The 15,845-nt window shown below is 40.4% G+C and overlaps 1 pseudogene; it reads right to left on the reverse strand.

Moving 5' to 3' along the window:
* LOC106600470 (epidermal growth factor receptor substrate 15-like 1) overlaps positions 1 to 15,845 on the reverse strand; it is a 55,252-nt pseudogene extending 39,407 nt beyond the window's left edge.

Consider the following 15,845-nt stretch of genomic DNA (forward strand, 5'->3'; position numbering starts at 1 on the left):
TTAGCGGGGTGCGCGCCAATAGCATTTCAAACATGACTCGCTCTGAGACTTGGAGTAATTGTTCCCCTTGCTCTGCAAGGGCCGCGGCTTTTGTGGAGCGATGGGTAACGATGCTTCGAGGGTGGCTATTGTCGATGTGTTCCTGGTTCGAGCCCAGGTAGGGGCGAGGAGAGGGACGGAAGCTATACTGTTACACTGGCAATACTGAAGTGCCTATAAGAACATCCAATAGTCAAAGGTATAGGAAATACAAATGGTAGAGAGAGAAATAGTCATATAATTCCTATAATAACGTCAACCTAAAACTTCTTACCTGGGAATATTGAAGACTCGTGTTAATTAAAAGGAACCACCATGTTCTGAGCAAGGAACTTAAACGTTAGCTTTTTTACATGGCACATATTGCACTTTTACTTTCTTCTCCAACACTTTGTTTTTGCATTATTTAAACCAAATTGACTTGATTGATGTATTATATTAAGTAAAAATAAAATTGTTCATTCAGTATTGTTGTAATTGTCATTATTACAAATAAATACTTTAAAAAAAAAATTAAATCAGCCAATTAATCGGTATCGGCTTTTTTTGGTCCTCCAATAATCAGTATCGGTATCGGCGTTGAAAAATCATAATCGGTCGACCACTAAACTGAACCAATAAAACGAACGACCAGGAGGCTTGGGTAGCAACCTTAGATTTGTGTCGGGACTATATCTTACAGAAGGATGAAATAAACTCAGCAAAAAAAGAAACAGCCCTTTTTCAGGACCCTGTCTTTCAAAGATAATTCATAAAAACCCAAATAACTTCACTGATCTTCATTGTAAAGGGTTTAAACACTGTTTCCCATGCTTGTTCAATGAACCATAAGCAATTAATGACCATGCACCTGTGGAACAGTTAAGACACTAACAGCTTACAGACGGTAGGCAATTAAGGTCCCAGTTATGAAAACTTAGCACACTAGAGAGGCCTTTCTACTGACTCTGAAAAACATCAAACAAAAGATGCCCAGGGTCCCTTCTCATCTGCGTGAAGGCATGCTGCAAGGAGGCATGAGGACTGCAGATGTGGCCAGGGCAATAAATTGCAATGTCCGTACTGTGAGGCGCCTAAGACAGCGCTACAGGGAGACAGGACGGACAGCTGATCATCCTCGCAGTGACAGACTACATGTAACAACACCTGCACAGGATCGGTACATCCGAACATCACACCTGCGGGACAGGTACAGGATGGCAACGACAACTGCCCGAGTTACACCAGGAACGCACAATCCCTGCATCAGTGCTCAGACTGTCCACAATAGGCTGAGAGAGGCTGGACTGAGGGCTTGTAGGCCTGTTGTAAGGCAGGTCCTCACCAGGCAACAACATCGCTTATGGGCACAAACCCACAGTCGCTGGACCTGACAGGACTGGCAAAAAGTGCTCTTCACTGACGAGTCAGGGTTTTGTCTCACCAGGGGTGATGGTCGGATTCGCGTTTATCGTCGAAGGGAATGATCCTTACAATGAGGCCTGTACTCTGGAGCGGGATCGATTTGGAGGTGGAGGGTCCGTCATGGTCTGGGGCGGTGTGTCACTGCATCATCGAACTGAGCTTGTTGTCATTGCAGGCAATCTCAATGCTGTGCGTTACAGGGAAGACATCCTCCTCCCTCATGTGGTCTCCTACCTGCAGGCTCATCCTGATATAACCCTCCAGCATGGCAATGCCACCAGCCATACTGCTCGTTCTGTGCATGATTTCCTGCAAGACAGCAATGTCAGTGTACTGCCATGGCCAGCGAAGAGGCCAGATCTCATTCCCATTGAGCACGTCTGAGACCTGTTGGATCAGAGGGTGACGGCTAGGGCCATTCCCCCCAGAAATGTCTGGGAACTTGCAGGTGCCTTGGTGGAAGAGTGGGGTAACATCTCACAGCAGGAACTGGCAAATCTGGTGCAGTCCATGAGGAGATGCACTGCAGTACTTAATGCAGCTGGTGGCCACACCAGATACTGACTGTTACTTTTGATTTTGCCCCCCCCCCCCTTTGTTCAGGGACACATTAATCAATTTCTGTTAGTCACATGTCTGTAGAACTTGTTCAGTTTATGTCTCAGTTGTTGAATATTGTTATGTTCATACAAATATTTAAACATGTTAAGTTTCGTATAAATAAATTACTCAAAATCACATTTTCAATGAAAACATGTAAATCGTTATATGAATATGTTGGTAACCCGCTGTATAAAAGTGATAATGCCAGAGGAGCCGGTGTTTGGAGGACTTCGTCTCGGGCCTAACACACATGCCAATATATCCTCCAAACACTGGCTTCTCTGGCATTATCACTTAAATAGCATATTGGGCCTATATTTATTCCAGCTACTTTTGAAGCACATGTTGTGCTCTAGAAACGAATATTCAACTCCAATAAAGAAATGTGTTTATTCTAAAAAGCTACATTGTGTAAATCACAACCTATTGAGATGCATTACATAGAAAATGCAACTCTGTCACCTTAAGAGCCTCAAGAGTGATGACACGCAAGAGATCATTCATTGCTATGATCATTGACCTTCGAAAGAAGCTATCCCTGTTTCCCTTCTTTCTGTGCCCCCAAATGTATAGATATGCGGGTAGCTAAAGAGCTAACAGGACTGAACAAGATGCAAACAAATGCCCATAGTGGTTTCGGAACGACCCGTGAAATGGTTTAACAGGGCCTAAAAACTAAACTAAAAACTTTCTGGATCTACCAGCCACTCAGAATTCTTATCAGCCGATACATTTATTCGCCAAAAAACACTAAAAACTAAGAGAAAACATTGTTTGTTAGTTTACTTTCTTCAGGTTTTCGGATTTTCCCTCTCATAATCACACTTTTTTATTTGTATTGAAAACCAACTAAATCGGATTTTCCAAGTCCACAACGATTCCTGAACCACATAACAGAGTTCAGTGTGTCAAATCGGAAGGCCTGTTGTCCGGACCTCTGGCAGTATCTATGGGTTCAATTCTCGTGGGCCGACTCTTTCTCTGTATATATCAATGATGTCGCTCTTGCTGCTGGTGATTCTCTGATCCACCTCTATCCTGTTGGGGCTAGGGGGCAGTATTTTCACGGCTGGATAAAAAACGTACCCGATTTAATCTGGTTACTAATCCTACCCAGTAACTAGAATATGCATATACTTATTATATATGGATAGAAAACACCCTAAAGTTTCTAAAACTGTTTGAATGGTGTCTGTGAGTATAACAGAACTCAAATGGCAGGTCAAAACCTGAGAGATTCCTTTACAGGAAGTGGCCTGTCTGACCATTTCTGGAACTTCTTTGCCATCTCTATCTTTTACAAAGGATCTCTGCTCTAACGTGACACTTCCTACGTCGTCCATGGGCGCTCAGAGCCCGGGAAAAAACAGAATGTCGTCATCCCAGCCCCAGGCTGAAACACATTATCGCCTTTCTCAAGTGGCCGATCAAGGGACTGTGGGCTTAGGCGCGTGACCTGGCCGCCCCCGTCTTTGTGATTTTTTTCCTCTGTTTGCCGAAAAGGAGATTCCCGGTCGGAATATTATCGCTTTTCTACGAGAAAAATTGCATAAAAATTCATTTTAAACAGCGGTTGACATGCTTCGAAGTACGGTAAAGGAATATTTAGACATTTTTTGTCACGAAATGCGCCATGCACCGTTATTTACCATTTTGGATAGTTTCTGGATCGCACGGACAAAACGACGCTATTCGGATATAACGATGGATTATTTGGGACCAAACCAACATTTGTTATTGAAGTAGAAGTCCTGGGAGTGCATTCTGACGAAGAACAGGAAAGGTAAGACCATTTTTCTTATAGTAAATCTGATTATGGTGAATGCTAAACTTGCTGGGTGTCTAAATAGCTAGCCCTGTGATGCCGGGCTATGTACTTAGAATATTGCAAAATGTGCTTCATCCGAAAAGCTATTTTAAAATCGGACATATCGAGTGCATAGAGGAGTTCTGTATCTATAATTCTTAAAATAATTGTTATGCTTTTTGTGAACGTTTATCGTGAGTAATTTAGTAAATTGTTAGCGAATTCCCCGGAAGTTATGCTAGTTCTGAACGTCACATGCTAATGTAAAAAGCTGTTTTTTGATATAAATATGAACTTGATTGAACAAAACGTGCATGTATTGTATAACATAATGTCCTAGGGTTGTCATCTGATGAAGATCATCAAAGGTTAGTGCTGCATTTAGCTGTCTTCTGGGTTTTTGTGACATTATATGCTAGCTTGAAAAATGGATGTCTGATTATTTCTGGCTGGGTAGTCTGCTGACATAATCTAATGCTTTGCTTTCATTGTAAAGCCTTTTTGAAATCGGACAGTGTGGATAGATTAACGAGAGTCTTGTCTTTAAATAGCTGTAAAATAGTCATATGTTTGAGAAATTGAAGTAATAGCATTTCAAACGTTTTGAAAATCGCGCCACAGGATTCAACTGGCTGTTACGTAGGTGGGACGAATTCGTCCCACCTAGCCCAGAGAGGCTATTCTGCCCTTGAATTGCGTTCCCATGCAAAACTAGACAGATAGCTAACAACTAAGTCTTCAATAAAACTCCCAAGGCGTGACTTTTCTTGAATGAATATTGAAAACGTTTATGTTGTGAAACATAAAATACAGAAAAGAAAAATACAGAAAAGAATATACTTTAGTATTCAATTCAAATCGACATACTGTAGCTGTACATTATACATTTCAAGTTGAAGTTGCATGAAAATACAAAACACATGCTGAGGGTACCATGCATCTGGCATGACGCCAAACCATGTAGCTAATTGTTACTCATATGGTAATTGGCTAACTCCTTTCATTACTCTAATAATGTACAACCATCTCTGTAGAATAACAAAGCATATTACACTAGAAACAGTAACAAAACTTCAGTATTGTATGTTTTACAATTCGTTTACATGACGCACGAGCAAAGTAATACAGCTGACGGCATACATGAAAAGCATTGCAATTTGTGTGAGTAAATACAACCAACCAACATTGATATGTAAGCAACTCTATCAATAACAAGATTATCATCACTAGCTAAATGCTTGAATCGAACTTACAAACAAATATTTTCCGAGGCTGAAGCGTGACAAGAAATAGCTACACTGAAAGACCTGCACCGTAGCGTAGTTTTTAGCTGCTTCTATGCGTGCAGAACGAATTCTCTACTTCCTGTTTGCGTACAGTCTTTAAGCACCAGAAAGCTCCACTAGGGGGTGAATAACACCATGGTACATAATGAAAATCCTTCTTAACCATTGTAATAAAATGATCTGTTACCTTCTAACAGGATGGCAGCACAACCTCTACGCAGACGACACCATTCTGTATACATCTGGCCCTTCTTTGGACATTGTGCTAACAAACGAGCTTCAAAGCCAAACAACACACCTTCCGTGGCCTCCAACTGCTTTTAAATGCTAGTAAAACTAAGTGCATGCTCTTCAACCGATCACTGCCCGCACCCGCCCGCCCGACTAGCATCACTACTCTGGACGGTTCTGACTTAGAATATGTGGACAACTACAAATACCTAGGTGTCTGGTTAGACTGTAAACTCTACTTCCAGACTCACATTATAAGCATCTCCAATCCAAAATTAAATCTAGAATCGGCTTCCTATTTCGCAACAAAGCCTCCTTCACTGATGCCGCCAAACTTACCCTCATAAAACTGACTATCCTACCGATCCTTGACTTCGGCGATGTCATTTACAAAATAGCCCCGAACACTTTACTCAGCAAATTGGATGTAGTCTATCACAGTGCCATCCATTTTATGACCAAAGCCCCATATACTATCCACCACTGTGACCTGTATGCTCTCGTTGGCTGGCCCTCACTACATATCTGTCGCCAAACCCACTGGCTCCAGGTCATCTATAAGTCTTTGCTAGGTAAAGCCCCACCTTATCTCAGCTCCCTGGTCGCCATAGCAACACCCACCCATAGCACGCGCTCCAGCAGGTATATTGCACTGGTCATCCCCAAAGCCAACACTTCCTTTGGCCGCCTTTCCTTCCAGTTCTCTGCTGCCAATGACTGGAATGAATTGCAAAAATCTCTGAAGCTGGAGGCTTATATCTCCCTCTCTAACTATAAGCATCAACTGGCCTACCTGGTTAAATAAAGGTGACAAAAATGTAAAATAAATAATGAGTCTACTGTAGAGGTCTGGGTAAGAAAATATAAAAAAAAATATTTTGGAGGGCCCATTCATGTGCTCCCGAGTGGCGCAGCGCTCTAAGTGCATCTCAGTGCTAGAGGCGTCACTACAGACCCTGGTACGATTACAGGCCGTATCACAACCGGACGTGATTGGGAGTCCCATAGGGCAGCGCACAATTGTCCCAGCGTCGTCCGAGTTTGGCCGTCATTGTAAATAAGAATTTGTTCTTAACTGACTTGACTAGATAAATAAATACAAAATTAAAAATGAATTTCAATTGTGCACCTCAAGAGGCTGGTGTTTGGCTAGCGGTGTTTCTGTACTGAATGAGCAATGGCAGAGTTTGCAAAACAAAAGACCACCCGATTGATACAAATCATCAAGTTATCATATTTTGCCAGCTAAGACTACTTTGCAGTTATTATTTAATTTTTAAAGTTTTTTGGGAAAGCCTTTAGAAATGACTGTTTCGGTGTCGCCAACTGACTACACAAAGTGGTTGACACAGGCATTCCCATGCCATTTCATTTTCAGAAAGTTGCAAGAAATTCTAAATCACTGAGGTATGTTTTAATATTCTTTACGTGTAGGCTTTGGATTGAACAAATCTGCGCAACGTTTTTTTATAGGGCACAACTGCACAGTGAAGCCTATCATTATAATAATTATTGCCTGGGTGATTTTTTCCTGGTCGCACTGGTGCTGCCAAATAAATAAAATGTCAGGTTGCACAGCAAGATATCTAAGAGCATATGTAGAGCCCAATAAAATAAGTTAGATTTTTTTGCCTACTTATGTTTAGTTTTCTTCCCAAATTCAGTTTACTCCATTTTATTTTTTCAGATATCACCCTTTTTTATGTTTTTGCTCTCAAAATCACACTTATTCAGTAGAAAAACAACAACGCTTCAATCACATCAGAGGTCTGGGAAAAAAAATGGAAGAATTTTCATTTTGGGGTGTAGCATGAGACTTTGGTAAGCGGTGCTTCTGTAGAACACGTGATTGCAGAGTTTTCTAAACAAATCACCACTGGATTGATGCAAATGATCATGACACCAGGCATGCACTAGCTACTTTGTAGATAATATAGAAGGTTTTAGGGAAAGCCTTTCCATCTTCCAGAAGACGGTTATCATTATTAGCGTCATCGCTAAACTGTTACACAAGGTAGTAGACAAACACACACAGGGGCATTCCTGCTTTAACTCTTCAGAAAGTTGAAGGAAAATACAAATCACTGATCCATTTTGTTAATGTATTATGATAATCGTGGGTATATTAATACATTACCTCCATCTCCACCGCACTTACTGTCTCGACCTCTGAATTCTCGGCTATGAAAAGCCAACTGACATTTACTCCTGAGCTGCTGACCTGTTGTACCCTATATAAACACAATGAGCATTATTTGACCCTGCTCATCATCTATGAACATCTTAAAGAACGATCTGGCCTTATTGGCCATGTTCTCTTATAATCTCCACCGGGCACAGCCAGAAGAGCCTGGTTCCTTTTCAATACCAGAACATGAAAAACGGTTCAGCACTAGAATTTGTTACTTTCAGTACTTTAGTCAAATGTTTCTCACGTCATATACAGATTGAGAGGATCAAGTCGGTCTAGTAATTTGTCGGAATATTCTCAAGGGGGAACTAGCCTGGCAACTTTCGCTTGAATCTGACACCGATTCACTTCTGAGAAGCACGCGAATATGTTGACAGCATGGCTTCTAACGAAAACATACCTCCATGCCCGCTGCTTGTTGACAAAACTGACTCCAGAAACGAACTATGGGAATACTTTGCTTACAGAGCAGATGGTGAAGGCCAGCCCACCAAAACAACTACGCAAAAGTTTTACAATGCAGTGCAAGGGAGGTTAAGTTGCAAAACAACATAAAAAACGTTTACACATGACTTTCGGATTGTAACATTCTACTAGCAAGTAAATTTGAAATATTTTTGAGTAACAATGACATGAACATTCAGCATTTCATTCATGTAAGCATGTGAAATGCACTCACAATGCACAAATGCACACACAGCAATATACGTATTTAGACTACTTCGCGTTTGTGTGGGAGTTGAAATGCACTCTGGGAATCGTAGTATGCTGTGTAAAAGCCGTTGCATTTCTATGGTGTGTAGACTCTTGCAATAGGCCTATAGAAGCTTCAGAAATGAGCTTCAAAGTGTTTTTATGTAATTTTGGAACTTACCGAAAAGTATTCAGACCACTTGACAATTTCCACATTTTGTTATGTTACAGCCTTATTCTAAAATGGATCAATCTACATACAATACCCCATAACGACAAAGCAAAAACAGGTTTAGACATTCGCGCAAATTTATAAAATGTAAAAAAACTGAAATATCATATTTACATAAGTATTCAGACCCAGTACTCAGTACTCAGTACTTTGTAGAAGCACCTTTGGCAGCGATTACAGCCTCGAGTCTTCTTGGGTATGACGATACAAGCTTGGAACACCTGTATTTGGGGAGTTTCTCCCATTCTTCTCTGCAGATCCTCTCAAGCTCTGTCAAGATGCATGGGGAGCGTCGCTGCACAGCTATTTTCAGGTCTCTCCAGAGATGTTCCATTGGGTTCAAGTCCAGGCCACTCAAGGACATTCAGAGACTTGTCCTGAAGCCACTCCTGCGCTGTCTTGGCTGTGTGCAGAGGGTCGTTGTCCTTTTGGAAGGTGAACCTTTGCCCCCAGTCAGAGGTCATGAGTGCTTTGGAGCAGATTTTCATCAAGGATCTCTCTGTACTATGCTCCGTTCATGTTTCCCTCGATCCTGATTAGTCTCCCAGTCCCTGCCGCTGAAAAACATCCCCACAGCATGATGCTGCCACAACCATGCTTCACTGTAGGGATGGTTCCAGGTTTCCTCCAGACGTGACGCTTGCAATTCGGGCCAAAAAGTTCAATCTTGGTTTCATCAGACAAGAAAATCTTGTTTCTCATGGTCAGAGTCCTTTAGCTGCCTTTTGGCAAACTCCAAGCAGGCTGTCCTGTGCCTTTACTGAGGAGTGGCTTCCGTCTGGCCACTCTACAATAAGAAGACTCAAGGCTGTAATTGCTACAAAATGTGCTTCAACTAAGTACTGAGGAAAGGGTCTGAATACTTTAATGTGATAATTAAACTTTTATTTGAATACCTTTGCCAACATTTCTAAAAAACAGTTTTTGTTGGTCATTATGGGTATTGTGTATAGATTGAGGAGGGGGAAAAATTATTTAATCCATTCTAGAATAAGGCTGTAAAGTAACAAAAAGAGTCTCAGATATTGTTTTGCATAAAGACATTTCAGATATTCTTTTGTTATTTAATATGGTGTTTTATTTTTGAAAGAAATTGAATATAGTGGCATCATTTTGGTACCGAGTATAGTGATACTAAACCTGGTATCGAAATCAAAATTCTGGTATTGTGACAACACAACGTTGGTCCCTGCTACTCACCTTTCCCAAGGTACTGTCTGAGAGGCCTGATTTCTTTAGGAATTGAGCAGCATCTGCAGCTCCTACTTTCCCTGTGTTTCCCAGATCCACCTGCAATGGAGGATTGACATGGAGGTCATGTAACGAATTGGGTTTTCTTCTGTATATAGCTACTATGCTCATACGTTCTGCATTTCACTACATTGGAGATGTAATATAATGCAATGCAGAATGAACAAGAAGAGTGGCTAGCTTCTGTAGAGACATAGCAAGTAAATGGACTAAACCTTAAACAAAACATGAATGGCACAAATTATCACACTCAGCAGTGGATATTTACCTGTCTGTAGTAGACCTCGTACGCTGGGTTTCCACTCGATAACTACAAGGAAATCAAGAAACGTCAGGGGAGATGTAGTGAAGAAATGGAACCTTTACTTACACATTAAGGCCTACTTACAGTGCCTTAAGAAAGTATTCATACCCCTTGATTTATTCCAGATTTTGTTGTGTTATAGCCTGAATTCAAAATTGATTAAATATAATTTCTCACTCATCTACACACAATACCCCATAATGACAAAGAGAAAACATGTTTTTAGACATTTTTGCAAATTTATTGAGAATGAAATACAGAAATATCTAGTTTCCATAAGTACTTTGTAGAAGCACCTTCGGCAGTGATTACAGCTGTAGAGCTTTGCACACTTGGATTCTGCAACATTTGCCCATTATTCCATTCAGAAGTCTTCAAGCTCTGTCAAATGGGTTGCTGATCATTGCTAGACAACCATGTTCATGTCTTTCCATAGATTTGCAAGTAGATTTAAGTAAATCTACACAACTCCAGTGTAGATTTGGCATTGTGTTTTAGGTTATTTTCCTGCTGAAAAGTTAATTAATCTCCCAGTGTCTAATGGAAAGCAAACTGAACCAGGTTTTCCTCTAGGTTTTCCTCTAGGATTTTGTCGGTGCTTAGCTCCATTCTGTTTATTTTTTATCCTGAAAAACTCCCTAGTCCTTAATGATTACATTGTTACTCTAACTTCCGCAACGCATACAAAGCCCTCCCTCGCCCTCCTTTCGGCAAATCTGACCACGACTCCATTTTGTTGCTCCCAGCCTATAGATAGAAACCAAAACTGGAAACGCCCGTGCTCAGGTCTTTCCAACGCTGGTCCGACCAATCTGATTACACACAAGTGTGTAAAAGGTAGTTGTTGTGAAATTGTTAGATTGCTTGTTAGATTACTTGTTAGATATTACTGCATGGTCGGAACTAGAAGCACAAGCATTTCGCTACACTCGCATTAACATCTGCTAACCATGTGTATGTGACAAATAAAATTTGATTTGACAAGTATACCCATAACACGATGCAGTCACAACAATGCTTTACAATATGGAGAGTGGAACTCAATAATGTGTTGTATTGGATTTGCCCCAAACATACCACTTTGTATTTGTGACAAAAAGTTAATTGCTTTGCCACATTTCATGCCTTGTTGCAAACTGGATGCATGTTTTGGAATATGTTTATTTTATTCCTTCTGTTCACTGTCAATTAGGGTAGTATTGTGGGGTAACTACAATGTTGTTGATCCATCCTCAGTTCTCTCTTATCACAGCCATTGAACTCTTTAACTGAAATCCCTGAGCGGTTTCCTTCCTCGCCGGCAAAGGAGTTAGGAAGGACGCCTGTTTCTTTGTATCCAAAGTGTAATTATTAACTTCACCATGCCCAAATGGTTATTCAATGTAAGTTTTTCTTACACATCTACCAAAAGGTACCCTTCTTTGCAAAGCATTGGAAAACCTCTCTGGTCTTTGTGGTTGAAGCTGTGTTTGAAATTCACTGCTCGACTGAGGGACCTTACAGATAATTGTATGTGTGGGGTACAGAGATGAGGTACTCATTCAAAATTAATGTTAAACACTATAAATGCAAACAGAGTGAGTCCATGCAGCGTATTATGTGACTTGTTAAGAACATTTTTAATCCTGAACCTATTTAGGCTTGACATAAAAGGGGTTGAAGAATTAATTTGTAAAAAGAAAATATGAAAAAATGAAATAATGAAAAACTCAATTCCACGTTCATATTATGGGTTATTGTGTGTAGGCCAGTAACAAAACATCTCAATTGAATCAATTTTAAATTCAGACTGTAACACAACAAAGTCAAGGGGTGTGAATACTTTAAAGATGTAGCCTACGTTGTCACAGCTAAAGTTACAGCAAATTAAACAGTGTCTAAATCATTGTCACTTATTTCATGTCTTCCATGACAATCTAACTAAAGCAGCCCACATAATTTGGTAATCTAGATGAAGTAGAGCAAGTCAATAGCCAAAAGGAACAGAAACTGTGTAACCAGTGAGGATGAGGAAAATCAAAAAGGAAATGAAAGCTGAGCGTCACTAGCAGCTAAACTTTGGTAACTTGCCAGTTGCCAGCAAGCTAACTTCAAATTGATTACATTTTTGTCATTTAGCAGACGCTCTTATCCAGAGCGACTTACAGTAGTGAATGCATACATTTCATACATTTTATTTTTTGTATTGACCCCCGTGGGAATCGAACCCACAACCCTAGCGTTGCAAACACCATGCTCCACCAACTGAGCCACAGGGAACAGGGAACCACAGGGAACCTGATTAGTAGCTAGCTTACTGTTTCACAGTGTTACTGACACAACTACGATAGTGAGCATGGTCAATGTGATTCAGGATATTAGAAAAACATAGAGCTAGCTAGCAACCAAATAACACAACTAACATGCTAGTAGTAGAGAGGAAGAGGCGAACCGAGAGGTTTTACTCCTCCCAAAAGCTGCCCACGAGGTGAGGAATTTTTGTATGGAGGTCAACGAGAGCATTGCATTTGGTCAACAAAAAAGGGAATTGCTCATTTGCTACGTGAGGCTTATTTGATCAAATATAAGTTTCGTAATGGTTTGGTTATTACAAATGCGATGATATAGGTGCATTTTGGCTGTTGCCTGTTGACATAGACATAGATAGAGGACTCATAATAGATATAACCTGTTTTACCATGGACATTGCTAGGGCATAAAATTACCTTTTTGGTCCAGCAGCCACTGTGGGAGGTAGATTTTAAAACCTACCAGCCTCTCAGATTTTTAAGCAGACAAAATATTTTGTTGTTGCTAAAATTACACCAACAAAACTCACAAAAAACAGATGAGCATGCTTTGTAACATCTAAAACAATACATGTATTACTAGTATGACAATGTGGTACTTTGTTTCATTCCATTTTTGTGACCGGAGTCTTTTAACCAAAATATCACAGATGAGACAGAAATGTTCACCTGCCCCTTTAACCTGTTTCGGATAGGGGGCAGTATTTTCACGGCCGGATAAAAAACGTACCCGATTTAATCTGGTTACTACTCCTGCCCAGAAACTAGAATATGCATATAATTAGTAGATTTGGATAGAAAACACTCTACAGTTTCTAAAACTGTTTGAATGGTGTCTGTGATTATAACAGCACTCATATGGCAGGCCAAAACCTGAGAAGATTCCATACAGGAAGTGCCCTGTCTGACAATTTGTTCTCCTTCTGTGGCATCTCTATCGAAAATACAGCATCTCTGCTGTAACGTGACATTTTTAAGGCTTCCATTGGCTCTCAGAAGGCGCCAGAAAGTGGAATGACGTCTCTGCAGTCTCTGGGCGAAAAACAGCAGGAGTTTTTGTGAGTGGTCAGGCAGGGAACAATGACACTGGAGATGCGCATGCACGAGACGACTCCATTTTTTTATTTCAGTCTTTGAATGAATATAACATCGCCCGGTTGGAATATTATTGTTATTTTACGTGAAAAATAGCATAAACATTGATTTTAAACAGCGTTTGACATGCTTCGAAGTACGGTAATGGAATATTTTGAAATATTTTGTCACGAAATGCGCTTGCGCTTCACCCTTCAGACAGTGACTTGAACGCACGAACAAAACGGCGGTATTTGAATATAACTATGGATTATTTGGAACCAAAACAACATTTGTTGAAGTAGAAGTCCTGGGAGTGCATTCTGACGAAGAACAGCAAAGGTAATCCAATGTTTCTTATAGTAAATCTGAGTTTGGTGAGGGCCAAACTTGGTGGGTGTCAAATTAGCTAGCCGTGATGGCCGGGCTATGTACTCAGAATTTCGCAAAATGTGCTTTCACCGAAAAGCTATTTTAAAATCTGACACCGCGATTGCATAACGGAGTTCTGTATCTATAATTCTTAAAATAATTGTTATGTTTTTTTTGTCAACGTTTATCGTGAGTAATTTAGTAAATTCACCGGAAGTTTGCTAGTTCTGAACATCACATGCTAATGTAAAAAGCTGGTTTTTGATGTAAATATGAACTTGATTGAATAAAACATGCATGTATTGTATAATAAAATATCCTAGGAGTGTCATCTGATGAAGATCATCAAAAGTTAGTGCTGCATTTAGCTGTGGTTTTGGTTTTTGTGACATATATGCTTGCTTTGAAAATGGCTGTGGGATTATTTTTGGCAGGGTACTCTCCTGACATAATCTAATGTTTTGCTTTCGCTGTAAAGCCTTTTTGAAATCGGACAATGTGGTTAGATTAACGAGAGTCTTGTCTTTAAAATGGTGTAAAATAGTCATATGTTTGAGAAATTGAAGTTATAGCATTTTTGAGGTATTTGTATTTTGCGCCACGCTCTACCATTGGATATTGGTGAGGCGTTCCGCTAGGTCACTGGGAGGTTACTGTGGTAATGAAACTCTAGTCATGTTTGTGCCTGAGAGATGGAGTGTGACTAGTAGAAGCGTTGTCTTTTCTTCCCTAGCAGTTGAAACTCAAACATAGAAAAACAACCTAGCGTGTGAACAAAACAATGTAGATAGCCAAGAAACACAAGGATAAAGTCTCACTTCAGTAGACTTTCATTTCAAGTAAATTAGACCAACTTTTACACCTGTGCACAGCACTTCTAAAAAGTAATCTTTCACTCAGCTCTTCATGTGTGCACATACCCCTGCCAGCAGTTTTGCAGCGCGTGGTGGAATAGGCTATATAGGATTTGTAGTTCTTTGACTTTGTGTGATTCATTTACCAGTTATGAAACAAAACAGCAGAAATACTTTGAAAACAGCTACTGCAGCATTTATTTTATTATAAATGGGTTCATACTTGACAATTTTTATTCACAAATGCGAGTGAAATGTGAAGCCCTGACCAACTGCCAACGAGGCTGGTGAAATGGACATCTTACCTGCCAATTACAATATCTATCTGCATTTGGCTGGTGGCGGGTGTCAATTTTAGGCCCTGGACATTGCCATTGGGGGCTTCCACCATTTTCAAGTAGTCCACTGGATGGGGATGAGTTGGGAGCAATCAGCCAATAAAGAAGAAGAAAATGGACTACTTCAAAATGGAGATAGCTTGGGCAGTGCCATTAAAGCTGTCACAGACACTATAATGGCAAAGATACAAAGATGAGTCCTCTATCTATCTCTATGGACTGTTGTTCACACACATATCTGCCCTCTCATTGGTTAGAATGGTCAGGTGTCATTGGCTACCACCTGACCATTCTAGCCATAGAGAACCTGCAAGTAAGCATTTTGCTGGACGGAGTATACCATATGTTTCCCGTACAGAGGAGGCTGATGGGAGGTTATATAGGAGGATGAGCTCATTGTAATGGCTGGTGGGGGAAGGCTCATTGTAATGGCTGGAATGGAATAAATTGAACAGTATCAAACATGTTTGACTCCGTTCCATTAATTCCATTCCAGCTATTACATTGAGGCAGTCCTCCTATAGCTCCTTCCATCCAACTTGATCTCGCTTCCATCTTTGAGGACATGTATTTTCATTGTTAGAATGGTTAGTCGAGTATCTTGTCAATTTAATAGACAATCTTTGCTAACGTTAGTAGCTACATGGTTGGAATCCTGTGTAAGATACAGGCAAAAATGCTAACAGCTAATGTTAACTAGCAAGGGGATCCGCAGCAATATTTGACCTCTCGGCTGATGGCTACCATATGATAAAATGCCTTTCAATATTTATTAAACTAACTAATGTACACCATTTTCCCATTACAAAAACCTTCGGAAAGTATTACATTTGTCAAGTATTTAGCATTACCTGGGTGAGAGTCATGAGCGCCGCCAT

This window comes from Salmo salar, chromosome ssa03 (assembly GCF_905237065.1).
Source record: "Salmo salar chromosome ssa03, Ssal_v3.1, whole genome shotgun sequence".
NCBI classification, from domain to species: Eukaryota; Metazoa; Chordata; class Actinopteri; order Salmoniformes; family Salmonidae; genus Salmo; species Salmo salar.